This window comes from Protopterus annectens, chromosome 9.part0 (genome assembly GCF_019279795.1).
Source record: "Protopterus annectens isolate FY-2018-M chromosome 9.part0, PAN1.0, whole genome shotgun sequence".
Taxonomy (NCBI): domain Eukaryota; kingdom Metazoa; phylum Chordata; order Ceratodontiformes; family Protopteridae; genus Protopterus; species Protopterus annectens.
This window is the reverse complement of record NC_056743.1, coordinates 1,218,467,406-1,218,493,137: the sequence shown is the minus strand read 5'-3', so window position 1 is coordinate 1,218,493,137 and position 25,732 is coordinate 1,218,467,406. Positions and strand designations below refer to the sequence as shown.

At 41.5% G+C, this 25,732-nt stretch overlaps 1 protein-coding gene across 1 annotated transcript in view; it reads right to left on the bottom strand.

Annotated features, from left to right (window-relative positions):
* PITPNM1 (phosphatidylinositol transfer protein membrane associated 1) overlaps nucleotides 1-25,732 on the bottom strand; it is a 1,523,951-nt gene that overhangs the window by 409,468 nt on the left and 1,088,751 nt on the right. The window lies entirely within an intron of this gene.

Genomic DNA, 25,732 nt, shown 5'->3' with positions numbered 1-25,732 from the left:
TAAGCTTTATTTGGGGTGGGGAGGGGGGGGTCTAAATGACTGGTATAGCTATAGTTCTTCAAACCAAAGACTTGCCTTTCAGAGGAGGTGAGGGTGAAGATACAGCCTTCACTCAAGCACATCACTTAGTACTCTCATAACTCTATCATTCTACAGTTACGTTTCAGGGCTCAGGCTACACTCACTTGGACTTTTAGGGCTGGATTAGTCTGAGAAAGGAAGAAGGAGTAAGTAAAGATGCAACCTTTCTTCATGCATTTTCCTAATCTACATCGTAAATCTAACCCTTAAAAAGTTAAAGCTTTGTTAGAACTGGATTAGATACGGTTATTCTGGACACTAGAGGCTGGGATAATCTTAAGAAGGCAGCAGGAGTGAAGACGCACACCAAAATATGATCCTGACTGTCCAGGAGGTATAGTCCCAGTGGGACAGACTGTTCCCTCTCATTTAACCTATGTCATAAAATCTGTCTTTGTTGGATAGTGTTTTGAGGGATGACGCCAAAGGCACCACTGACTACCTCCTTAGACACTATGCAGAGCAGCTATATAAGGCAATATTTTCATGATCTGTAGCTGAAGTACCAAGTTATTTAGAGATGATTGCCAGAGCAAATGAGGCATAAGGAGTTTTCTGTTACGTCACACTTATTGGTGCCATGGTGCTTTTATTGTTTTATTTAGTATTATACAATTCCTCCCCTAAAACGTGCACGCTGATTGGCCAGCCCAACCAGCGTGCCCATTGTAAATCCCTCAATATACTAACGGAAAAAGGTCCGGTCACCCGGACTTTTTCCGTTAGTATAAAACACTGTCTCGCTATGTTAAAAGAGTTTAACATAGCGACACAGGTTTAAAAAAAGCAACGGAGATCTCCGTTGCTTATTTTAAAGCTGTCTCGCTATGTTAAACCCATTTAACATAGCGAGACAGTTTTTAAAAAAAAAAAAGCAACGGAGATCGCAAGATCTCCGTTGCTGCTTCGCTATGTTAAATGGGTTTAACATAGCGAGACAGCTTTACAATAAGCAACGGAGATCTCGGTTGCTTATTTTAAAGCTGTCTCGCTATGTTAAACCCATTTAACATAGCGAAACAGTAAAAAAAAGCAACAGAGATCTTGCGTTCTCCGTTGCTTTTGCCCACAGCTCTGATGTACTGCGAGGGCATGCAGTACATCAGAACTGCCGCAGAATACCAGACAGCTGCGGAAGGGCAGTAAAGAGGCATTATACAATGCCATTATTTAAGAAAAGTAATTATTTCTTTTTTTAAATAATGTCATTGTATAATAGCAATAACCCACTTCTGGGTGTGGGTAATGCTAGATTTACCCACGGTTGGCTTTGCCGTGGGTAAATCCAGCATTACCCACACCCAGGCATGGGTTATTGCTATAATAATGCTGTTCTAAATGTTAGCGGTTTATAGATGAAGCCTAGTGTTACACATTAATGAACTCTTCCTGAACTCACCCACAGTCTATATTAGGTTAATTACCAAACTAAACCACAGTTTTTCATTGATATTATTAAAAAAGTTGAGGCAAACTTGAATTTGTATTGAATGATTTTAATACAAATTTCAGGTGTACTTTAAGAGAAGAAGTTAAAGGTAGCACAGTCATCCCCAGGAAATATATTAAACTCTTTTAGTATACACACCAAAATATCCATTTACACTGAAACATGACTTTGTTTCGAAGGAGAAAAATATGATTAAAAATCTGCTTTTGAGTTAGGTTATGGACATTGGGGACTCCATGGAGAATAAGACGCTACACTTACCACAACATATGAATTTTAGTCTGGGAAATAAGTACTTTACACCAGTTAAAGTAGAATTCCACCATGACAGCAATCACAAGTAAAAGAACACTGGTGAAATTAACAAACTTTGCCTAAGTTCTTAGTGGACAGACACTATTTTAGCTACTAACACCATGATTTCAAGTTAAAACAAATGGCTGCTGCTATTACTGCTCAAAACTGCCTCTAAATTCTTTCTAGGAGTACCTTTTCTCATATGAATGCTTCAAGTCATCATGGCTCATTTTTAGGATTACTGGTCAATCAACTTTCAGGGTTCACGATAATGGATCTTGATCAAGCTACAGCGAGGTTAAATTCAAGCACAATGCAAATTACAGCAAATCAAAAGCAGGGACTCAGTAAAATGAAATCCCTGTGGTTTCCAGTAAGTGTTCAGCGAGGCTAAAGCCAGTTATTACCCATCCTTCCTTGGGCTGAACTAAGGGTCTGAGTGGGCCTCTTTAAGGATACCTCAAATGTTTTAACAAACACTTTCCCAAATTACTGCATACAAAACAGATGGACCAGTAAATAAAAAGAAAAGCTGTAATGCTACCTTATTCTCCCCACTAAAAGAGTGGCATCTTTAGTCCGCAAAAGTCATACTGTTTTGAAGGACATTGCTCATCCTGCCCATGTTTTAAAAAAGTAGTAAGGTAGATTATGTCAGAAAATACTATTTAACTGAGCTGTGTGGGGTAAAGATCAGTTTCAAATGATGGCTCATCAATTTGTTATATATCCCTTTGTGGGCCTAATTCTTTGTCCTGGAGGGAGAGAAATAAAGTAAAAAAACACAAATTAACACATCTCAGACAAACTATATTCTTATAAATGTCAGGTGAGGAGATAGGTAGTAAAATAGCTAAATGGGAAGTTGAGATAAGTAAAATAGCTAACTGGAAAAAGAGAGGAGAGTGAGAGTTATTTAGGAGAAGCCATATTGGCCTGCTACAAAAAGTGAGACAGTAAAAGCCGAGGTCTGCTTATTGCAGAGCTTAAAAAGTGGAACAACAGGTAATGAAAACAGGTAGAAAGAGGGAGTGGGAAGTCACTTCATTATATGGCAGCAGGAGAACGTAACCTCTGACAGAAAAGAGAAAAAGGTGTATCTGAAATGGTAGAAGTGACAGTTATGAAAAGAGTAACAAGAAGAAAGAGCAAAGTAAGGTATCTGACTTAATGTGATACTGCACTGAATTTAGTACAAAATCATCAGATCAGGTCCAGTTAAAGATGAATCATTTTTATAATCCCCTAGCACCTTAAAGAAGGAGAGACTGAGATTTGCTCTTTGTGGTAGTAAAGAAGTGATAAGTACAACCATCATGTTCTCAGTACCATATTAGCTTTGCCCAACAAGCAAGGGTTGTGACATAATCACATATTGTATTTCTAAAGGAAGCAAAACCAGGTAATAAAAACCCATAGGTTAACACTTAACTAATATGCAATACCATGCTGAATTTCATTTTTTCCCCTAGCTGATTTTAGCCCTTCATGCCTACCAACCACCAGCCCCCTTCACATATTCAGTTATTCATACTCACACTGCAATGGCCTATTAGTGACCACCAGTGGAGGCAAGAGATTATTAGACATACTGTCTTCCAGGAGACCAGGAAGGCTATCTCGCTCACTGCCTGCTCCTTTCCCTTCTGCTAGTGCAGCTAAAGAGAGCCATCATTCCAACAGTGAGAGGGTCTGAGTTTACTCCCACAAATCAGACTATAACTGTTCCCAGGCCAAAGAATCATTCAGTAACCTAGCCCCACAAAGCAGTATTATCTATAATACAAATGTTGCGGATGCTTTAGCTTAATCCCTAGCCACACCCTGGCATCAGGAATGCACCCTCACTATCATAACAGCTTGCAGTGACTTCCCCAGGCACATTCATTAGCACATACGACAGTGAAGGCTACCAAGAGCACAGCCTTAACCCAGTGTGCTACATGCTGCACACGTACTTCTTCAATAGGTGGATCATCTTCTCCAAGGTGAGTGAGACAGCATTAGCCATTCACCCCCCCTTTCCTTGTCAGATCCTTGAGTGCTACTGTCACCAGTGGTTCCTGGATTAAATGGGTCAGGTTGAGGTGTCATACCTCTGCTCCATGAAGCCAGAATGTGTTAAGCTTAACTGTACCACACCTCAAACTATGGCATACTTTAAAGTCTGCTTCAACCACACACACATTTTTGGGAGTTTGTTTCACTGATTGCCAGTAACAAAGGATACTATGTGCTTCCATACTACCATGATTGCTATAGACTTGTTTATTTCTGCCCACGATTGGGTGTTTTTCCACTCTTCTTGCAGAAATGACCTTATTGGTGCTGACTGCTACAGTGTTAAAGTGAGACTTGTGAGAGGAAAAAATGACTTGCGTATATTAGGCTTCTTTTCATTTCCCCTAGGGGTGTGCATGCATGCGTGAGTGCGGGCACAAATGGAGTCATAATAATATGTATGCTATCAGGCACTACAAACCAGCTCCTGTACAGTCTAGCAGACTAAAGTGTGATTTTGCAGTGTGATTCCACTAGTCCCACCAGGTGTCTCACTACCAAGTCTCATCTCACATCCCCCTCCCCTTCCTAAGATCAGAGTGCTGGCTACTGGACAATCACTATGGTTTCCCCTTCACATGTACTTTTGATGTTCAGGCTGATTAGCATTGTCCTAAAGTAAAGAAGGCCCTCTAACTATACCACTGATCTAACTTCAGAAACTCTTTTAGAATTGCTGCAATAGGATATGTATAGTTGAATGGGGGGTCCTAGAGCAAAGTAAGATCTGCTGCCCTTACACATGTGAATGAGTAGTAGGAGTAGAGACACGTGGGAAATAATATATGCAGGCTGAACAAAAAGGATTGGACATAAAATCAACACCCTAGCCACACCCATCAGCTCTGAGTCCAGAGAATACATATGGTTATCTACTTGAATGGGAAATCAACTGCTTTCGTGATAATTTATAAGAAGCATGACCGCTGGGTTAGCCAAGTTTAATTTTTGAAGTTTAATGACTAGGAAAAGGTGGCAGAATTCACCCAAAACCTTTATTAAGTCAATACAGGTTGCTGATGGCAACAGTTGTGGTCTGTGTTAAAGAAGGATGTAATCACAGACACAGAGAAGAATGAGAAGGAAAAACAAATGCAGCTTTTCCAAACTATATTTTAAAGGAGAAAGAAATATGGGCAAGGGAAAAAAATCTGTGAGTTGGCAAAGCTACAAGAGTCACACAACCTGTCTCAAACAGCAAGAAATCTGAGCAATGAATACAAAATGAGACAATGCAACAACCCAAAAACAGCAAAGCATATTGATAAAGCCTTAATAGGACAAATAAACAAATAATGAGGGATGAAGTATGAATTTTCTGAACTATATGAAGTCTGAAGATCTCTGAAATAATAATTTTGCTATAGCATGAATAATTGAGTGTTTATGATTTTGACCATGAATTGACAGCTAGAAAGAAAAAAACCAAAAATAAATAATTTCTGACTGTCATACCAAAAAGTTAGGAGGACAAAACTGACAAAAAGCACTAAAAAAAAATCTAATATTCTGTTAAAAATCTGGAGCTTCTGTAAAAAGAGCTCTCAATGAGAGCTATGTCTGAAAAAATGCAATTAACAGTAAAAAAACTGATAAAAAGTAAGCAAAAAAATATTTAAAAAACATAAATAATGCAAGAAATCTGAAGGCATAAAAATCCTGAAGAAAAAAAATCATATTCTACTAATTAAAAAGGAAAAGAACTGAACAACAGAAAATGAAAAAACTGAACCAAATGCTCAAAAAATAATTTTACTGTTATGGACTGTTGGTGAATGAAGGACTGTTGAAGTCAAGACTTACAGTCAGAAGAAGACACACAAAGTTGTTTTGGGGCTGGTTTTGGGAAAACTGCTTTAAAAAACTGCAACAACATGTTTGTGGGTGACAGGTTTGTTTATTATGTATTACAGTTAAGGCTAAATGAATCAAAAACAAAGCAAACCCATATACATTACAATATTATTTTAAATGCTCAAATGGCAAAAGTGCAATATTTTCTTATCATATTTTTTTAACATTCTTGCTACAAAACTAAATCATATTTCATCAGGATAGGTTCACAGGTCTAGTTTTAAACTGGGGGTCCTGGGGCTGGGGAAAGGCCATCCATATACAACAATACCCATAGTGCCAATTCCCCTCCCCAAAAAGACTCATGTTGTTAGTGGAGCCATTACCTTGCTATCCTGCCCTGGCAGTTTCTGTTTCCATAGTTTCTTCACTTGCTCTAAGATAGTGGATTGTCTCTGTGCCAAATTTATCATGTATGCTAAGTCTGTTCCATAGCATGCTGGGTCCTGCATGGCATATCTTACTGTCCATGTTGCATGTTTTGCAAAATGTGTCAATTGAGTCTTGATGGCCTGGTGCATGTTTAGGTGAGGGTGGTTGGGAGGTAGAGGGTACAACAGCTAACAGGGAGCTGCAGGACATGCTTTTGTAAGTCAAGCAGAGATCAGGCTGGTATAAGTCAAGCAGAGATCGCCTGAAAGTTTTGAGAGTCTGTCCAATAAACATAGGTTTTAGAGTAAGGCTCAGGATCCTCTTTGTGAGGTAAGGCCCTATTTGCTATGTGTACTTGGGTGTACTGATTTTATGCTTGATGGATGCATGATATGATGATAGAAATGAACAATGAGTGAGAGAGAGGTCCCTTCTTGGACTTTCTGACCAAGAAGGATATGGGTGATGAATGCTCAGTGGGAGGTTGCTGTCAACCTGTGTTTCCAGATCTGTGTGCATGTTCTCACCATACATGGGACTACTTGTCATGGTAATTCATGGGAACCGTGGTTTTTCATGGGAACCGATATTTTTTTTTTTTTGGAGGCATTACATTTTTTTTGCTGAGGCCGCACTGGTCATGGTTCTTGAGAGGCCATTCTGTAGGATGTCAACATCACTTGGGAGCCCATAATAGTTCTTGTACTTAATTAATCCTAATAACTTCAGCTAGAGTCCCTTTTGCCTGCTAGACAGGAGACGTAGTAGATAAAACAGGGAAAAACACCCAGGACAGGAACTCGTGGGACTGTGGGACCTGACTAATCGGGTGTCTGAAGAGTCAGCTACTTTTCACACATCTGGGGTCCTATCTGTATCCAGTTTGCACCCAGTTAGTGATATAGGGGGTTGATGTCAAGTGAATTTTTCTTTTTGAATTTTGATGGGATGGGGAATGGTATCAAGTTTTGCCAGATTAAGGTAGAAGGCATGAACCACCTTGCCCATCATCCACAGCTCTGATGACTGACTCAAAGTTGACCAAGTTGAGCAGGCATGATCTACCCTTCACAAAACCAAACTGTGTGGGATCTAGAGTTTGGAGATTCCCTATATCCTTGTTTATTAGGTCCATGATGATGTGTTCCATAGCTTTGCATATCAGACTCATCAGGCTAATAGGGCTATAGTTCCCTGGGTCTGTAGTCGCTCCTCCTTTGTGGAGAGGGATGACTGCAACAGTGCGCCATTCGGCAGGGATAAAGCCTGAGGTGTGGATTTCCAAGGTGATTCGTTTGTGGTCGGATCTAACCAGGGAAGGGCTGACTATTGGTGTAGAGCAATGGTCACCCAAGTTAGTAATAACCAGTTCAGGGTTGTTGCTACCTCTAGTGGGAGTAAGAATGAGCTGGTCCAGGGCATTGGAATTAATGAACTCCAGGAAACGTTGGGCAAGTGTATTGGTACATGAGTATTTTACCCAGTTAATGGAGGGGTAGTTGAAGTTGCCTAGTAAGAGAGTGTTAGGTTTGACCCTAATATTCTCCAGGGTGCTTAGGAATGTGGAGTGCGAGTCTTGGGACATGGTTGGGGACCTATAGCAGGCTATGACCTGAATCTCTGTCTTACCCAATGTTAGCTGCACCTGAAATATCTCTGATGCGTTATGTTGGGCTACCATTCTAGAGGTGTGCGCATCCTTTATGAATATGGAAACACCACTGCCTTTGGAGCTTCTGTTTAAGTTCTGGAGCCAAAAGGTGTGGAATGAGTTATAGCCTGGTAGTGCAGGGGTGCTTTCTGCTGCCTTGAACCAGGTCTCTGTTACAGCACAAATGTCGATGTTCTCCATTTTAAGGAGTGCCTCAAGTGAGTGCATTTTGATATTTAGACTTCTAGCGTTGAGCAACATGACCTTCAGATTGCATTTGTTTGTAGTTGTTACAGTGGTAATTTGGTCTTTGGAACACCACCTAAAAAAGGGGGTGTATATTACTCGAACGAAAACTGCATTGCGCGAATCCCATTTGAGCGACACAAAATGAGCAAATGTGGGGAATATCGAAAGAATGAACAGAGATTGCTGTATGGAATTCTTCCCTTTACTTCAATGGAGTGTAGTCTCGGAGTTGGTATATTTAAGTAGCGGGGGTGTGGGGGGGTGCAGGGGTCTTGCCCGCCTGCATAAAACAATTAGTAACACTTTATGTGTTTTACTTGTTTTGTTTACTGGTTTCAATGTTTCTGGCTTTCGCTCTGTATGTGTCGCTCAACCGTGGTTCGCTCACTACAGTTTTTGGTCTGCTAATACAGACCCATAAAAGGCACTATAGGGGTGGCAAGAGTCTTGGCCAGTATCCGGAAGCCCAGGGGTGACAGATGCAAGCCATCTCTGGCAAAGCATTGCGGTTTGTCATTCATGTCATCCCAGGCAGATACTGAATCCCCTTAGAATGACACCAGAAACTTAACCAGTTGTTGAAATCAATCATTTTCTGCTTGTACTGTGGTATAATTCTGGGTGATGGTAGAATGATGCTCAGGGCTAGGGTCATACCGGCCTGGGCTACATAATCCGAGAGCTCCTCCATGTCTCTTTTTATGTAGTCCAGGGAGGTACATCTCAGGTCATTCACACTCACATGTACAATGACAAAGTCATATTTGTACCTGTTGTTCAGCGACCTGAGTGCATGCGTTATGTGTTGGATCCTGGCACCTGACAGGCAGCAGACTGTTACTTTCTCCTTATTCAACCTAGTGAGTGGGACATCAGTGTGCCTCACTATCGAGTCACCTATGACTAGTGTGTTGGGCATGCTGTTTTGCCTTAGGGGCTTTGGTTGAGTAGCACGCTGTTTAGGAGAGTTATGTGTCTCGTGATTAGTGTTGTGTTGTGTTGTTCAAGTGCATTTCTGCTTTGGAGGGCTCTGCTGCTTGGGTAGATTTTTATTGAGAGCCTCCGCGAAGGTGGGTGTGTGGTTTGTGTTTTTATGTGAAGGCAGTGCTAGTGTGTGTTCTGGAGCGCTATGTGTTCCATGTGGTGTGGTGCCTTTTCCTCTTGATCAGCTATTCTGGTCTTGGCTGGAGAGTGTGTGGCTTCCAGTTTGGATATATAAGTGCATCTCTCGCAAGTCTGAGTGTTGAAAGGTAAGAGGAGATGGTTGTCGGTGTACATGAGGCAGTTGCTACATTGCCTCAGGATGCCCAAGTTCACCAGGTTAATAGGAGAAAGCACAGGGAACTGACCTTTAGACATATCTGGTGGGGAGGGCATTGATAATAAGTACTAGATCTGTTTTCTTGTAGAACGTTTAGTGTTGGCAGCACTTGTGTGCCACAATAATTGCTACAAGAAGTCTGGTAAAGTGCTAGACCAATAAGCTAGTATAAGTACAGAAGAGGAGAGAACTAGTAGAGCTAAGGGAAAAATTGAAGAGTAGGCTCTGGCACCACTCAGAAGCTTTCAAACAGTCCTGGATATAGCAAGCCTGTATCTGGACTAGACTAGTTACAGGAAAGGTGAGAATCAAGAACAGACGTGGGCTTTTAAACCAGAAAGTTGATAGAGATGGAAAAACTGTCCAAACGGCCAATAAACTACAATTTCTGGGCCAGGAACCACTCCTCTTGTGGTAGATAGGCTATCTAGTGCTTACCACTCCTGCTGATAAGCTAGAAGGCTTCCCTCCAATGCAGAAAGGCTTGGGGGACTCAGAAGCTTACAGTCTTGGACACAGCAAATCTGTATCTGGACTAGACTAGTTACAGGAAAGGGGGAAAACAAGCGTAAACACATGCTTTTAAGCCAGAAAGTTCAAAGAGATGGAAAAAACTGCCCAAAAGGCCAATAAACCACAAATCTGGGCCAGAAACCACTCCTCTAGAGGTAGATAAGCTACCTAGTGCTTACCACTCCCACTAATAAGCTAGACGGCTTCCCTCCAACACAGAAAGACTTGGGGGTACTCAGGAGCTTACAAACAGTCCTGGATACAGGAAATCTGTATCTGGACTAGACTAGTTACAGGAAAGGGGGGGATTCAAGTGCAAATATGGGCTTTTAAATCAGAAAGTTGAGAGAGATGGAAAAACTGCCCAAACGGCCAATAAGTACAATTTCTGGGCCAGAAACCACTCCTTATGTGGTAGATAGGTTACCTAGTGCTTACCACTCCCACCATAGGTCTCAACCTGCTAAGAGGCCAATTTGGAACACAGACCATTGCAATGTGTGACAAACAGTCAAAATGTGGAACACCCTATTCTTGCACTGTGCATCCCATTACCATAGCCATGGCCTTTCAACCAAAATATATGTGAATGCCACCTTTAAAATACTGTCCTCTTTCTACTATTTTGTGCTGACAGCCCTCTGTACTTTCCAGAATTCCATGCAAATAAAAGTCATGTACATTTTGTCTATGTGGTACATAAACAAACAAGAAGGAACCAGTACTTATCCCTTTTGTCGGGAGGCCCTGAGTGAATGGCAGTGGGTGACCTCTTCCCAACACTTTCTGATAGCAATGCACATACTGGGGAAAACCAATGTGATAGCAGACAGACTCAGCAGAGCGATCCACAAATGAGACTAACATTTATGGAACAAAGACAGGGCATGGAGACAATGGAAAAATGCAATGAAACCTTGCACCTAATGTTCCTCGGTCTTAGGAAAAAAACAGAATTGCAATTAATTCTGCTAAGCTCCTCTACATAAAAAAAATAGGCAGTCATCTTCTCCTAAATACTTTTGGAAAACAGTAAAACTGTTAACTGGACAAATCACAGACACAAAAGCATATGAATCATTGTGAATAATAAGAGCTGTTAAAAGATATGCTAGAGTACTATATGAATCCTTTTTACTGTAGTCTGAAATTCTGTGGAAAGTAACATAGCTATGACAAAATACTGACTTAGCATTTTTAAAACAAACTTCACTTATATAATGTAGGCTGTCAGCTAATGGTCCAGCTTAATAAAGCTGTGTCTGCTTTGCATTTGTGGAAGAAATGTCAGAGGAAGGAAAAAGTTGTGCATTTTCAGATGGCAAGAGAAACTTTTCGATAAAATTGTAGTGATTCATTTCTCCATATAGCCCCCTGGTGAGACGACCTGTAGTAGGAAATAATTAACTGATGACCTTGAGGTTTTTTTTCTGGTGGACGGTACCCATTGCTAGATCACAGTCTTAAAAGATCAATATGGCTAGCAAATTCTAGTGGTTAGCAGAACAAATTATACACGTGTGAATCAAACAGCAAAACTAAATGCTCATGCATACTTAGTTGCACAGAGTAAAACTATACACGTTAGACAGGAAGGATTAGCAGAAATGTTTAAAAGCAAGGGAAGAACTGAATGACAGTCTGTCTTTTGGCATCTGTATACTAATGTTGGGCTAAAGTAATCAGCATTTGTAATTCTGTCTGTAGAGAATGTAGTGCATGTACTAAAAGATAACTGCAAAGCCCTTGTAGGTCAGCAGCCCTTTACCCCCAATGTATCTTGAACAGATTCCCTAATCAATGGAAGTGAAATATTTATTGCAAAAACTTTTCTGACAAAGTGACACTACCAGCAACCATAATATCGTTGTGACTACCCCATGCATAAGCATTAAGTTTGATGGCAAGTAAATTAGCCATTCACTTTGCGTAGTTTCCTGCACTGTGTCTCAGTCCTAATCAGGTTATATGCTGCTCGATTGGACTTGAACTATCTCGCTGTCATAAGTATTCTTGAGTTGTCTCACTATTCTTGAATCTACTGCCTACCTGCTGTAACAGCATTCTTACTGTCTTTGTTTTTTTTATAAGACTAATGAAAGTTTCAAGTGCAGCTAATCTCTGCCCGATGAAGTAACAAAACAAGTTTACTGGTTAAGCACTTTCGTCTGTATAATTGCACAGACAAAAGCACTTAACCAGTAAACTTGTTTTACCTGTAGTTGTATACAAAAGCACTTAAGCAGAGCAATGGCTGCACAATTTGGAACAGAGGAACAGTGGGCTTAATCGAACACAAATGTGGAGCGTTCCACACAGTCTTGGCTGCCCAGACTCCCACTGATAAGCTAGAAGGCTTCCCTCCAAAACAGAAAGGCTTGGGGCTCAAGCGCTTACAAACAGTCCTGGATACAGCAAATTTGTATCTGGACTAGACTCGTTACAGGAAAGGGGGGAAACAAGCTTAGATTTTTTTTTTTTTTTTTTTTTTTTTTTTTAGTAAAGTGGAAGAGGAGAAAGCTGGAACAGAAGTTAATTCAAGGTTAAGAATCTAAGTGGGTTGGCTTTCACAAAAGTTATTTCTCTGTTAGGTAGAATGAATTAATGACACTAGACTGAGAGGAATGTCCCAGATCAAATATACAGTATGGGTGGGGGTGGGGGTGGGGGGCAACCGCAAAGCCACCAAGTATAAGAACAAGACAACAATAGGGAGGGGGTTGGAAAACTATTACAGCTATTAGCTGTAGGCACTAAATGAAAATTTTAAACAGATAAAGGAGCAAGGAGACTCTAGAGAATGCTTTTAACTGCAAACAAATCAGTTATATGATACCTGACTAGAACACAGAAACCTCAAAAAATCAAAAATGCACAGACAAGCACAGATAGAGCACTCACAAACAGAAAATACAACTCTCAGTATGAAAAAGCAGTTTACAGTTAAGTAATTCAGTAAACATGTAATTAGAATAATGAAACAGTATCTAGCAATGAATAATACAGTTAAAACAGTATAAAACAGTACATTAATGCAATGAAACAGTAAAAAAAAGCTTTATAACAGTGCAAAATGTAGTAGATTAACTGTATAGCACAATTATAAGGATGACAGCAGTGCAATTCAATGAAATATGTGTAAGAAATAACTTATCCTGCTCTTGGAATCTTAAGGAATTTCTGCTTAGTCTCAGTAATGAATCACAATCCACAGCCTGGTAAATACAACTAAATCATTAAAACATACTTTCCCTCATTCCCGCACAACCTTATTCTCTATTTGCACTTGCCAAATGGGCCCTGTACAGCTTCCTGAGCTTGCAGCTTCATCATATCTAAATCTGGCCTTAGGGGCAGCTTTATTCTCCTCAGGGTATGCCAATAACTTGCTCATTCAATTAAATAATTTATGCAAAAATTCATTATAATGCAAATTCAAGAAGTCACATTTCTGTAAGCCATCTTTCTGCACAGCCAGCATTGTTTACCCTAAAATAAGTTAGCACCATCATTGAACTCTTTACCTGCATTTTCAGTATCACTTCTGATATTTTGCGTTGTGTTCACTGGATGTTTTCCAAAGTGAAGTACAAAAGAAATGTCATGTCATGTGTAATACCAAGAACTCTCTAGAGAAGCACACAATTATAAGTCAACAAGTCTTAAGGGTGTCTCTAGTGGTGTAAGAGACATCAAGTGTGAAATGCATTCAGTTTTGTCAATTTTCTGTCAGTTCAACCCTCACGAGAGAAATTTGTTATCTCTTATGAGACATCCTTCCAAGTCCCTTATAGTTAATTACTCATAATTGCATTATATTGTTAATTGTGAAAATACAGTCTAAAAAATCTGCATTTTATTTTTCTTTCCCTTGTACTTATACTGCTGCAAACAAATAAATCTGCATGAAAATGCACCTTACAGAGATTATAGGTACAGTGACTTGCATGCTGACTTGTCGAACTCCAGACAGCAGTTTACAGATCATGTGCAAAAGTGCAAAGTGTAATGTAGCTGCAGAATTCCACCTCTGCAAGTCAAACGAGCATTGCTATTGGTGTGCCTAGTCTTTTTTTATCTTAAAATTGATTTTTAAGTTAAACTAATAGTTTTAAAATGGCAGCTTAGCTCTCGAGATAAGCACACCACTGAATTGCAATGGGTACACTTCTGGTGGATTTCCTGATCTTATTGTTTGGACGTTTATAGTTCTTTTTCATTTAGCAAGAAATTGTAAAGTGCAGTGGTGATAAGAGCTGCTTTTAATAAATATTCTTAAAGTGGCTATTTTTGTCAGATGTGTGCTTTTATTGAACACAGGGATGAAAATTATATAACTACTGGGTGAGTGTGAACCTCAGGTCTTCAGGGTGTTAACGATAGAAGCAGGTAAAGTGCGTTAGATTATTTACAAAGGTATATTTTGATTTTACATGGTGTATGTGAAATAACTGCTTCAGTTCTTCATTCTTGCTTCCTTTGTTTAATTATTTATGTTTTAAAATGATCACGCAGTTAATTCTATTTTTATACTGACGTTGCTTTCTCCATCTTGGAGACATGCTAATGCTGCACTGCATTTAAGCAGTGCACTGTTCCTCTGTATTTAATTCTGTGTTCTACCCATTCATTCTGGGCACAAAATGGCAAAAACGTAGAGTACTCGAATGGATTTCTATGAATATTTGTGACACCTAGCAATATAATACCATATAATTCTATAAGCATCTCAAATATTGTACGTGATTTCTCAGAATAATGTTTCACAGCCTTCAGATACATAATGCAGTAGCCAATGATTCCAGGTATAAAGAAACATATATAACTTGAGCTTTATGCAATGTACCTTACTACATGAGTCTAAATTGAGTGCTGACATTCATCATTCTTGTGTAAACTAAAACACCATTAATTTCTCAAAAATAGTAAATGAAGGATAGTTTCCAGTCCTGCCAGTTGTTTTAATGACACTGTTAGGACTGAGAGCTACACTTGTTTACTGCAGATCTGTGTAGTTTCATTTATAGGGGTGGGAGATGGGATCTTCTCATGATTACAGCAAGTGTAATATTTAAAGCACGGTGTTTGCATGCTTCATTTACTTTAGCTAATCAAACTTTACACTGAGGCTGTTTTATATTGTACTGAGTATATTTGTACAGTAAACATTCAAGAATGCACTCATGTTGAATGAAACTTTAATAAGTGTGTCCTCTGCTGGGTCTATATTAGGGCCGTGAAAATCCCTTTCAGTGAACTACTGTTCGCCAAATGATAACCAGTGAAATCTAACTCCCTCAAATGGCCTTTCCAGCAAATCTGGTCTTTAGGTGCCTGGTTCACTCTGTTGGGCTTCCAAAGGATGGGCTCAGTTACATCTGACTTCTTCCATACTTCACTGCAGACCATGTCCACTAGTTTTCAGGTGAGGGCACTACCCATGCTGCAGGAAGAGAGGAGTTATAGGTTTCCTGTAACAACTGTTCCACCAGGGAGTCGGGGTCTATAGGCTAGGATCCCCTCTGTCTCATTATATCCAATATTTCACTAAAAGACATGCCCACTGGAGGGGATTTGGGGTACCCTCCCCTTCATCAAGATCTCTATCCAATAGGAGACTCTTAAGGGGAGTCTATGTACTTTCTGTTGTACTTTCTCTCCCTGGGGTGCTAGGGAGAGAGTCATCACCCAAACTCTCATGAGAACTGGGTATGCTGAATCTCAACAGACTAGGCCTAGACGTCCCTTTGTCCTGAGGGAGTATAGCTGAAGATTGGCCCAAGGTCTCAGCCTCTACAGTGTCTTGGGGATGATAATATGGGCAAAAGGATCTCTGCTTTGCCCCCCTCTGTGCCATTGAATCCACCAAAAGATTCAGGATCTGAGTCAATGAAATCACCAGTGGTGAAGTCTGAACCTGTGCACTGACTCTGACCATTGGTGCTACAGACACGATGGAGACCTTTGGTGCTGTGGCATTGAATAAGAAGTGCTTTGATACTAAGAATGGCATAGAGATCATGGGTGGTGTAACCAGTGCCGAAGTTGCCATGAGTACATGCACCTGAAACCTAGTGTTATCCAGAGTTGACAAAGTTGGCACCAATGTCACAGGTGCTGAGAGTGGTAGTGCAAAAGAGCCAACTTCTGTCCACACCATAGCTGGTGAGGCTGACACAACACCTGGAGGAGGAATGGATTCCTGGGGTCATTAATGGGACTCACTGTACTGAAGCACAGCCTTGATAAAGGACAACATTGTCTGCTCCCAATCAAGAGAAGTAGGACTCCTGAGGTATCTACAGCAGCAGAGAGAGGATATAGAAGGATGTCTGAAAAGTGCCAATTTGGAGAGGTCCTTTTCTGAAGAAAAGTTACTTGTTCTCCTTCTCGACACCAAAGTCATGGTGCTGGATGATTTGTATCAAGGAGAGAAGCTGATTTCATCAAAGTGACCATGAAAGAGGTCTCCCTCCTCCTCCTCGGAGCAGTAGTCCTGGGCATCTTGGGGGATGCAAACTTCTCTAAAGCAGGTAGTTCTCTGTCTTTGGCTCTTCTTTTTTCCTCAGGTGTAGCCGGTGAGTCCTGTTTCTGAAAAGTGGATTATTCCATGGATGCCGAGTTGGGCAGAATGATTCCCTTCACTATTAGTTTACTCTTTCTATAAGTTAGGGTGTTGGGACTAAAATTCTTACAAGTCTGGCAGTCACTGTCGAAATATGACATCTAAGCAGAACAGGCACAATTCATGATGGTCTAGTGGGGGGATCTTATGCCAACAATGCTTGTATTTTCTAAATGTTGGTTTAGCCTCCTTCTCCATACTAAACCCGCTAACAGTTTAAATACTACTACCAACCAACTCATGTCAAGTAAGAAAAAAAACAGTATAGTGTCAGCTAACAACTGAGCAGCATAGAAAGGGAATAAGGAGCTTAAAACAGACAAAGAAGCTACATTTTGAGAAAAAGTGTACAAATTATATTTTAAAAAGTAAGTAACTTATCTAAAAAGTACTATGCTGAATATTCTCCCCTGATGCCACAGTCTGGTTGGAGACATCAGAATGGCAGCAATAAGATCATAGGTTCATAGGTGTGTACTAGACTAATGACCCTGGAACCTTTACAAGCCTAGCCCATAGAAGTGCCCTGGCATCATGCCTATCGACGTTAGTTCCCAGTGCCTCTATCAAGTAGAGCCAATGGAGTGATCCCCGGGGTAAACTTTGTATTTCCCATCCCCTCATCACAATTTCTCTTGAAGAGGCCAGTGAGGTGCTCTGTTTGGCATGTATGGGAAGTCTATTCCAGACCACGGGCAGTCTCTGGGTTATGAACCTCTCCCTCCAGCATGTTCTTTTGATTGTGGTAATCAGGTTGAGGTCTCTGGAGTGTGTGGTGTGGAGGGATTGGAATTTCTTTACATGTAGCATTTATAACAGAGCTGGGTCAGAGATGGCTTTGTAAGTCAAGCAGAGATCACCTCTTAGTAGATTGTATGAGACAGAGAATAGCTAGAGTTTTTTGAATCTGTCCATGAAGGACATGTGTTTAAGGCCTAGGATCCTCTTCGTGAGGTATTTTTGTGGCCTTTCCAGCTGTTGCATGTGTCTAGTGAGGTATATGCCAAATGGGGCATTATATTCAATGATGGGCCTAATGAGGGAAGAGTAGAGAGAGATGATGACCTCTTTCTTCCTGGATGCAAAACCCTTGGTAATGAGATGCACCACATAGAAGGACTTTCTGACCACAGTGGCAATGTGATGGTCGAAGGAGAGGTTGCTGTCAACCTGTCTCCCCAGATTTCTTATAACGCCTTCTGTGTTCAGTGGGCTCCCATCAATGTGGTAATTAGTGGGAACTGAATTTCTCCCAAAGGGGATGGCGACGCATTTTCTGGCATTAAGCTTAAGGCCATGGTTTTGATGCCAATCATTGGTCTCAGTGAGGTCTTTCTGTAGGATGTCTTCATCACTTGGGGAGTTAATAATGGGTCCCAGCTTGTAGTTGTCTTTGAACTTGGTCAGCCAGAGTCCCCCTGTGTTGGCCTGGACTTCTGAGAAGTAGATGCCAAACAGGAGAGGACCCAGGACTGATCCCTGTGGGACTCCATTCATGACTGGTTGTCAGTCTGACTTGGAGTCCGCTACTTTCACACTGTGGGTTCTATCTGTGAGCCAGTTTGCAACCCACCTAGTGATATAGGGGTTGATGCCTAATTTGGTGAGTTTATTAATAATTCCTGAGTGGGGAATGGTATCAAAGGCCTTGGCCAGATCAAGGTAGGCTATATGAACTGCCTTGCCCTCATCCACAGCTCTGTTGACTGACTCAAAGAAGTCAACCAGGTTGAGCAGGCATGATCTACCTTTCACAAAACCAAATTGAGTGGGATCTAGAGTTTGGAGATTCCCTATATCCTTGTTAATTAGGTCCATGATGATTTGCTCCATAGCCTTACATATCAGACTCGTCAGGCTAATGGGATGATGATTCCCAGGGTCTGTAGTTGCTCCACCTTTATGGAGAGGGATGACTGTAGCTGTGCGCCATTCGGTAGGGACAAAGCCTGAGTTGGAGCTGTGATTGAACAGGGCACACAGATGTGGTGCCAGTTTATTTACTTATTTTACATTTGTTGACCGGGAAAGTCCGACTGGGTATATGCACATTTTCAGCAGAGGCCCGGGGAGATAAGCTCCATATATTCAGACATATGAGATTTACATAATGTAAGAGTACAATCTAGCATATCAGATGAAAAATGAAACAGTATAATTATAGTAAAGACACAGTTCAACAGGAGAAATGACCTATATGTCAGAGTATAATATCACAAGGAAGGCTCCATATATTCAGACAAGCAAAATTTCACATAATATAAGAGTATAATCTAGCATTTCAGAGGAAAAAAAAAACACAGCGTATTTATAGCAAAGACACAGTCTGACAGGTAATGACATATGTCAGAGTATAATGACAATATAAGGTGCAAGACATTTGCCTAGTAGTATTAATTTCTCACATAGAGAAAAGAGTAAACATCGTACTGCAATCATCTGCTAGTTAAAGGATATGAAATACTGATAACCTGTTGACAGCTAATAGTAGAGCTGGCAGCTAATTAGTGGTACAGGAGAGTGGGGGTTAGTTGGGGTATGGACAAGGACATAGCCAGTGAGATATAGGTGTGCTTTAAGAGCATTTTTGGAGAGACTGCTGAAAGGGAGGGTAGTTATGGCAGTGGGAAGTGAGTTCCAAATTTTGGATATGGAGTAGGATAATAGCACTTCCCCTGCAGAGTTGTTGGGTTTGGTGACTTGGAGTAGATTTTTGTTGCAGGAGCGCAGGGGTCTGGAGGATTGGTAGGGTTGGAGAAGTGTATGAAGTGAGGGAATTTTAAGAGGGTGGTTTACAAGTTTTTGAGCAAAGATAAGTTGGGTTAGGTGTAGGAGTTGAGGGAGCTCAAGCCAGTCTAGGTTTCTAAGGGAGACACAGTGGTGACTGTGGTGGGAGTCCCCTGATGCAAATTTTGCAATTTTATTGTAGCAGGTTTTGAGTTTCTTTAGGTCTGATTGTCAAATATTTGTGAGTATGGGTGATGCATAGAGTAGGGTTGAGATTAGTTGGGAAGTTGAGGTAGAGATTATGGCTGGTTTGGTTAGGTATTGTTGGTTTCTATACAAGCACCCATTTCTTTGTGGACTTTTTTATTGAGAGTGATATGTGAGTGTCAAATTTGAGTTTGTTGTCAATCTGTACACTGAGTAGCTTAGTGTGGGCTGTTAGTGAGATGGAAGTGTTGTCTTTGGCAAGTATGTTGAAATGGGGGATGTTCAGGGTAGATTTTGAGGGTTGAAAGATGAGGAGTTTGGTCTTATTTGGGTTGAGGAGGAGTTGAGCATTTAATAGCCAACTTTCAACAGAAGAGAAAGCTGCTTGAGTGATCTGTTGTAGTTCTGTTAGAGTTGGAGCTAAGTAGATGAGTGTGGTGTCATCTGCATACTGTATGAGGGAGGCATGTTTGGTGGCGGTGTGCAGGTCATTGGTAAAAATGGAGAAAAGCAAGGGGCCAAGGCTAGAGCCTTGGGGAACCCTGAGAGTAACAGGGAGGTGAGGGGATAGATCGTTGTGCCAGACAACTGACTGCTGGCGGGTGTGTAGATAGCTGTGGAACCAACTGATGGCTGGTATGGAAAAGGAGAGGTTGGAGAGTGCAGAGAGTAGAAGATCATGTGATACAATATCAAAAGCCTTCGATAGGTCAAGAAATACAGCAGAGGAGAAAAGGCCACTGTTTTTATGTTGGAGAATGGTGTTAATGAAGGAAAGCAGAGCAGTTGTGGTGCTATGGTGTGGTCTGAAACCATGCTGTGTGTAGGAGAGGAGATCACTGTCTAGGAGATAATTGGAGATCTGTGAGTTGATACATTTTTCGAGTATCTTGGAGAGACGCGAGAGGATGGCAATGGGGTGGTAGCTAGAGATTTCTGTTGAGGGGCTGCCTTTGTGTAGGGGTATGATGTGGGATATTTTCCATAAGGTTGGCACATAGGACTCAGATATGGAGCAGTTGATTAATATGGAGATGGGATAAGCTAAAACATCAGCTGTTATTTTTAGGTATTCTGTGGGCAGGTTGTCAGCTGCTAGTCTTGTGGGTTTAAGTTTTGTCAGTAGTTTTTTTATGTTGGAGGTGGGTACTGTGGAAAGGAAGAAGGGAGGGAGGGGTGGAGTTGGTTTGGGTGTAGAGGATGTTGATGTAGAGAAGTGTTTTTTAGTTAGGGATAGAACGGTCTCTGTAAAATGTTTGTTGAAAGAGTCAGCTATGCTACAGGTGGAGAGAGGGGTGGTTGGTGGGGGGGTGTTTACCTTCCCTGGGCAGAGGATAGAGTTAATTGTGGACCAGAATTGCTTTGGGTTGTTTTGGGAGGAATTTAGGGATGTCTGATAGAAAGGGGCTTTGTCTGCTTTTACTTGCTTTTTGACTTTGTTATGTAGTTCAAGGAATAGTTGCCTATCTGAGGGGTTGTCGGTTGTGCGCCATTGTTCCCATATTTTATCCCTGGATTTCATAAGGTCTTTGGTGTTTTTTTGTAGCCAGGGGATTTTTTAGTTCAGATTTTGGTGCATCTTTGGCGGGCGTGGGAGTTAAGGATGTTGAGGAAAGTGCTGTTAAAGTCGTGGACTGCTTCATCTAGGTTGAGGTATTTTAGGGGTGACCAGTTTGTTTTTTGTAGGGAGGTGGTGAAGGAGCTGGAGTTGAAGTTAGCTTTGTAGCGAATGTGTCAGTCGACAATGGGTTTGCTGTTATTTATGTGGTGTTTTAGTAGGAAGGTTGGGGAGTCATCACTTAGGGAGTCAGGTAAGGAGCCTGCCAGGTAAGAGTGAGGATCTTTGTTGACTAGGGCCCAATCAGGAATGATGTGATTATTGGGGTTTTTATTTATCCTGGTTGGGGATTGCATAAGCTGTGAGAAGCCGTGGAGATCTAGGTAGAGTGCTGGAGGCTTACTATTGCAGGATAGCCAGTTGATGTTAAAGTCACCGAGTATGATGGTTTCTTGGGGTAGGGAGAGATTGGCCCAGTTTAATAGGTTTTCAAGGGGGGTATATTTTGACCTGGAGGGAAATAGCAGCCTATTAAGTTGATTGCTTTCTTAGGATTTAATTTTAGGGTAGCATAGAGGATTTCTTCTTTGTCAAGCTGGGGAGCTGACTGGGTGAGAATTTGGATGTTGATGTGATGTTTATACATCAGTGCCACTCCTCCTCCTTTTCTGGATATTCTGTCCTTGCGGAGGATGTTATATCCAGGTGGGAGTATTTCTTCACTTTTGATGTGAGGTTTAAGCCAGGATTCCATTAGGATAAGGATGTCAGGGGAATACAGGTGTATGTATGCCTGGAGGTCTTGGATTTTGTTGCAGATGCTTCTGGTGTTAAGAGACATAATGAGGAGGTCTGTTGGCTTTTTATTAAGTGTGATTTGGGTGATAGGGGAGCTATTTGGAGGGGGTTTTGTGGAGAGGTTGGAGAAATTGGGGCCAGGGTTAGGGTGCACATCTCCACTGAGAGTAAATTTAGAGAGAATGCAGAGGAAATGTTTTATATATGCAGTGAAATGCACATTATATTTTAAGAATAATTTGCATTCAGATGAGGTGCGGGCTTGGTAATTAGGTAGGTGTGGTGGAAGGAGGCATTTTGGGGTTGAAGTAGTGAAATTGTGTGGTGGGAATTTGAGAGGGGTAGTTGACAGAGTGCAATGGAAGTGATTGGGAGAATTGACTGAAATGTCTTCGTAAAATGTAGTAAATGCTAGAATAGTGCAGCAAAGGATTATAATTGTAGTAGTTAGTGACATGACTGTGTTGGGATTAGGATGTATGATAAGTAGGAAGGAGGAGTAGAGGGGTGGAGATTATGGGAGGTATGAGTTGATTGGTTGGATATTAGTGGGAGCGGTCTTTTGCTAGATTAAATTTGAGTACAGCTGGGGTGGGAGGGATTTGGGGGTAGGGAGGGGAGCGGAGTGAGCAGAGCAAACGGAGCAGGATAAAACCTTTGGCAAGGATTTCAGGGTAAGTGGTAAATATAGTCTGTTTGGGCTATACTTGATTTCTGTAGCCAAATTCAAACTTTTCCACTGGGAATGACTGTAAAGGAAATTATTAGGCAATGGGCGTAAAGGTGGGGTTGGCTAAAGAGTGTTTCAGGTGGGGACAGCGTTGGTCTGATTGAGTGTGTGCTACCCTACATATAAGGAAAGTTGAACACATACACTGTTCTTTGCAGGGTAATGTTAATGGGAGTAAGTCAGCAGAAACCCAAGATTACCCTAGTAGAAATAAAGATTTAAAGTCTTGCAAGGAAAATGCAGGGGGGGGGTGCAGGTCCTAGAGTGCAAGTCTCAGAATGGTATTGTACAAAGTACAAAGTGTCAGGAATACAAAGATATTTAAATGTAAACCTACACAGGGTGCTTGTAAGACACCAGAAGATAAACTTTTAAAGTATCCCGTTTAACTGAGAGGCAGCTTGCAGATAGGTCCAGAGAACAGGAATCAGCACACTGTTGCAGTATAACTCAAAGTAGCTGGTAGGTAGAGTAACTGCAAAAGAAAAAAAAGACAATAAGCATATAAAACTACAGTTTCTTAGCAAAGAGGGTCAGGATAGAACAGATAAGGAACGAGGACACTGTTTTTTATACTTAAAAACTAGTACATGTAGAACACATCCAGGGCTATTGTTGGGTCCCATGGAAGCTGTATTCTTGGCCATGGACAATGCAGCTTTAACCTGTGCTGCAGTAATGCTGGGTGCCTAGCATTCCTCCCGTATTGTGATTACCCCTCTCTCCCCCCCCTTAAGAGCCAAAGTTGGCACTGAATCTGTTGGCCAGTATGTTGGCAATATCTGTTGACTCAGTATAGGAGTACTGTTGTGCAGTAACTCAAAGCAAACCTGGGTATTGCCATGGAGATTCTTGATATAACTATAGAAGGCTTTGTGGTTGTTTTTAGTGTCTTCCGCAATTCTGCCTTCATAGCTGGCTTTAGAGGTTTTGATGAGGGATCTCAACTTTTTGTTGAGGTTAATAAGGGTGGTTTTCTAGTCTTGGGACTTCATCTTTTTCTGCAACAGTTTCTTCCTTCTATTGTAGAGTTTATTAATGGCAGGGGACCACCAGATTGACTTCCTTTTTTTGGAGGAGAGCATCTTGGTTCTGTCGGGTATGGCTATTTCCATGCACTTATGTATGTCTTCGTACAGTGCATTAGTGTATGATTTGGCAGTCATGCATCTATTTTCCATTGACATGGGTACCGTGAAGTTAGCCACCTCTGTTTTTAGGAGCCCAAAGTCAGCGTTGGAGAAGTTTTTCATGGTGGTTATCTTGGGGGGGGGGTGAGATGTGGATTTCCATGGTGATTAGTTTGTGGTCAGATCTAACCAGGGAGGAATTGACTATTGGTTTAGAGAAATGGTTGCCCATGTTAGTAATAACCATGTCAAGGATGTTGCTTCCTCTAGTAGGGGTAAGAATGAGCTGGTCCAAGGCATTGGATTTAATGAATTCCAGGAAGCGTTGGGTCAGTGTATTGGTGCATGAGTAATTTTCCCAGTTGATGGAAGGGTAGTTGAAGTCACCTAGTATGAGAGTATCGCGTTGGAACCTAATAGTTTCCAGGGTGCTTAGAAATGTGGAGTGAGAGTCTTGGGACATGACTGGGAACCTATAGCAGGCTATGACCTGAATCGCCATCTTACCCAATGTTAATTGTACCTGAAGTATCTCAGATGCGTTATGCTGGTCTACTAGTGTGGAGGTGTACAAATCCTTTAAAATATGGAGACACCACCGCCTTTGTAGCTTCAGTCCATGTTCTGGGGCTGATAGGTGTGGAATGAGTTTAAGCCTGGTAGTGCAGGGGTGCTTTCTGCTGCTTTAAACCAGACTTCTAGAGTTGAGCAGCATGACCCTCAGATTACATTTACTTATAGCTGTTAAGATGGTAATTTGGTCTTTGGAACATCACCTAAAAAGGCACTATAGGGGTGGCAAGAGTCTTAGCCAGTATCCAGAATCCCAGGGGAGACAGATGCAGATCATCTCTGGCAAAGCATCGAGGTCTCAGTCATGTCATCCCAAGCAGACAGATACTGGATCCCTTTAGAATGACACCAGAAACTTAGTCAATTGCTCAACTCAATCATTTTCTGCTTGTACTGCAATATCATTCTTGGTGATGGTAGGATGCTGCTCAGGGCTAGGGTCATACCTGCCTGGGCCACATAATCCGAGAGCTCCTCCATGTCCCTTTTCATGTAGTCCAGGGAGGTGTGTCTCAGGTCTTTCACACCCACATGGACAGTGACAGAGTTATACTTGTACTTGTTGTGGAGTGACCTGAGTGTGTGTGTTATGTGTCTGATTCTGGCACCTGATAGACAGCTGACTGTTACCTTCTCCTTATTCAACCTAGTGAGTGGGACATCAGTGTGCCTCACTATCGAGTCACCTATGATTAGTGTATTAGGCAAGCTGTTTTGCCTTAGGGGCTTAGGTTGAGCGGCACACTGTGTAGGTGAGCTGTGTGTCTTGTGGTTTGTGCTGTGTTGTGGTGGTTGATTGCATTTCTGCCTTGGAGGTCTCTGCTGCTTAGGTAGATTTCTATTGAGAGCCTCCGCAAAGGTGGGTGTGTGGTTTATGTTTTTATGTGAGAGCTGTGATGGTGAGTGTTCTGGAGGGCTATGTTTTGCATGTGGTGTGGTGCAGGTGTTGACCCTCTCCTCTTGACCAGCTATTCTGGTCTTGGCTTGAGAATGCATGGTTTCCAATTTGGATATATAAGTGCATCTCTCACAAGTCTGAGTGTTGGGAGTTAAGAGGAGAGGGTTGTCTGTGTACATGAGGCAGTTGCTACACTGGCTCAGAATGCCCAAGTTCACCAAGTTAATATGAGAAAGCACAGGAAACTGACCTTTAGACATGCCAGGAGGGATGGTCATTATTACTAAGTACTGGAGTTGTTTTCTTATATAGTCCTTTTACAGGGAAAATATCACTCAGAGTGTCTGAGTCTGTACAGAGCACTGCCAAGCACTTGAGGGGAAACTAATACATAGACCATGAAAATTTAAGGGTGAAGTATTTAGGCAGATATTCTGAAGTTAGAAAGAAATCAAGCAGTACTTACTGAAAAATAGAGTTAGCATGTCAAGAATGATGAAAAGGGGGGAGTTGCACAAATGGCTACTGCCTGGCTACTACTAATGCTGGTCTCAGCACAGCTTCACTCTGTTGAGATACAATACTCCTTTGCTTCTTCTCTCATCAGAAACAAAATGTTAGCAACAATCTCAAGAAG